The sequence below is a fragment of the Penaeus vannamei genome, chromosome 27 (assembly GCF_042767895.1).
Source record: "Penaeus vannamei isolate JL-2024 chromosome 27, ASM4276789v1, whole genome shotgun sequence".
NCBI classification, from domain to species: Eukaryota; Metazoa; Arthropoda; class Malacostraca; order Decapoda; family Penaeidae; genus Penaeus; species Penaeus vannamei.
Genome location: NC_091575.1, coordinates 11,590,737 through 11,593,236, shown reverse-complemented (window position 1 = coordinate 11,593,236; position 2,500 = coordinate 11,590,737). Strand labels below are relative to the sequence as shown.

Genomic DNA, 2,500 nt, shown 5'->3' with positions numbered 1-2,500 from the left:
TGTACTATTATGTACTATTTTGTTCACTTAATAGATTTTCGCTTGTGTCTGTTTCTATTATGTACTATTTGATAGATTTCCGCGTGCGTGTGTGTGGGTTTTATTTTTTGTAACTATTCAAGTACATGTTTTGTGCTTAAAAGAGTTCCGCAAATCTGTTTTGAAGTTTAACTCTAAAAATATCTTATCTGAGACTGATAGCGTCAATATTGATTTAGATTCAGGAAGACAGAGAGAAACAGACAAATACACACACATGTACACATGCAAGGGCAAGAAACGTATGTACACACACATATGCACACAAACTCATACACCCGTACATACATTCGCACACACGCACACACATACATACATATACAAATACGAGTCACCCGCAGCCTCACCCACATAAAGGTAGTAATATTAACCGATAAAAGGCATTCAATGAATATCTAATCCTATCTCCCTACCACGCTTACCCTTCCCCCCCCCTACCCCTTCCCCCTAAATTATTCTAGAGCAAGTTAACAAGCTGTTGATCGCTGACGATAGATTCACACGGGGAAAAGAATTACACACACAGGTACATAGACTTAGCCACTCTCTCTCTCTCTCTCTCTCTCTCTCTCTCTCTGTCTGTCTGTCTGTCTGTCTGTCTGTCTGTCTGTCTGTCTCTCTCTCTCTCTCTCTCTCTCTCTCTCTCTCTCTCTCTCTCTCTCTCTCACACACACACACCCACACACACACACACACACACACACACACACACACACATACACACACACACACACATACACACACACACACACCTTCTCTCTCTCTCTCCCTTCTCTCTCTCTCTCTCTCTCTCTCTCTCTCTCTCTCTTTCATTCTCACACTCTCTCTCTCTCTCTCTCTCTCTCTCTCTCTCTCTCTCTCTCTCTCTCTCTCTCTCTCACACACACACACACACACACACACACTCTCCTTTCTTCTTTCTCTCTCTTCTCTCTCTCTCTCTCTCTCTCTCTCTCTCTCTGTCGAACAATTTTTTCCAGCCCCCCCACCCCACCCCCACCCATCCCCTTCCTGGCATCGTTCAAGATTAGCCAGGCTTACCAAAAAAAAAGAAAAAAAGAAAAAAAAAAAGAAAAAAAAGAAAACGAAAAAAGGGAAAAAATTACTACTACTACCTACTACAACACTCGTAAAGCCCAAAGCTACTACGTCAGTTCCATTAAACACATCACATGCGGGGAATAAAAAGCGGCGCGGACCTTCACACATTCCAACACACAACGCCATAATCGGCGCTTAGCGTACATGTGATGACAGGGGGGGAAGGGGGGAGGGGGGGTGCGAGAGGCCCCTCCCCCGTCCGCTAATTTGCACTTCTCTCTCACTCATCCTGGATTTCCAGTAGTATAAATGCTAATCACAAGTATGCATTTGCGTATCTGAAGTCTCCATTCCTTCCTTTTGTCTCCTCTCCTCCCTCCTTCTCCATCCTCTTTCTCCTCCTCCCTTCCTTTTCACTTTCACCCCTTCCTCCATCTCTTTCCTCTTCCTCCTCCCCCTCTTTCCCCTTCCCTATCTTTCGCCCTCCCCTTCCCTACCTTTCCTCACTCCTCTTCCATCTCTTTCTTCCTTTTCCCTCCTCTCCACTCCCTCCTACCGGTATCTTTTATCCCTTCCTTCCTCCTCCTTCCTTTCTCTCTTCCTTCCCTCCTCCTTTCTTCTCTTCCTCTTCTTCTCCACTCCCTCCTCCATCTTTTCCTTCCCTCCTCCTCCTTCTCCTCCATCTTTTTGTCCTTCCTCCCTTCCTTCCCTCTTCCTCCTCTCCTCCCTTTCCTTCCCTCCCCCTCCTCCATCTTTTTTCCCTTCCCTCCCTCCTTTCTCCTCCATCTCTTTCTCCCTTCCCTCCCTACCCTTTCCTTCCCTCCACTCCCACCCCGCCGTCCCTCCCCTACCCATCGCACCCCCTTATTCAAATTTCCCTCCCCATTATTTTCCTACGCCCACAGATAGTTACGGATAGATTCGTAAGAGTTACGGGCGCCAATCTCGGCCTGGGATAGAGGACGGCCGCCCACCTAGCTGCCCTGTCGCCGCGCCCGCCCACCTAATTTCGGGCGGACTCGAGGCGGCCGGTCGGATGCAGCATCCCTTCCGACAGCGGGGGAGGGGAGGGGGGGGGGAGGTCGCGATCGGGGATTGAGAATTTTGCAAAGCGGAAAAGGACGAAGAAAGAGAGAGAGAGAGAGAGAGAGAGAGAGAGAGAGAGAGGGGGGGGGATACATAATTAAGGGTAAGATATAAGAAGCAAATAATAACTAGGGGGGAAACGATAAAACAGAGAGACAGAAAAAGACTGACAAAAAAAGAGAGTGATAAGAGAAAGGGGAAGACACATAAATAGATAGATAGATAGATAAATAGAGAGAGAGAGAGAGAAGAAGAAGAAGAAGAAGAAGAAGAAGGAAAGAAAGTAAGAAGAAGGATAGAAAGAGTTAAAAAGAATGAAAATGGGCATCATTAA

At 46.9% G+C, this 2,500-nt stretch overlaps 1 protein-coding gene across 1 annotated transcript in view; it reads right to left on the bottom strand.

Annotated features, from left to right (window-relative positions):
• Positions 1-2,500, bottom strand: part of LOC113802931 (zinc finger protein rotund) — a 616,373-nt gene that overhangs the window by 597,882 nt on the left and 15,991 nt on the right. The window lies entirely within an intron of this gene.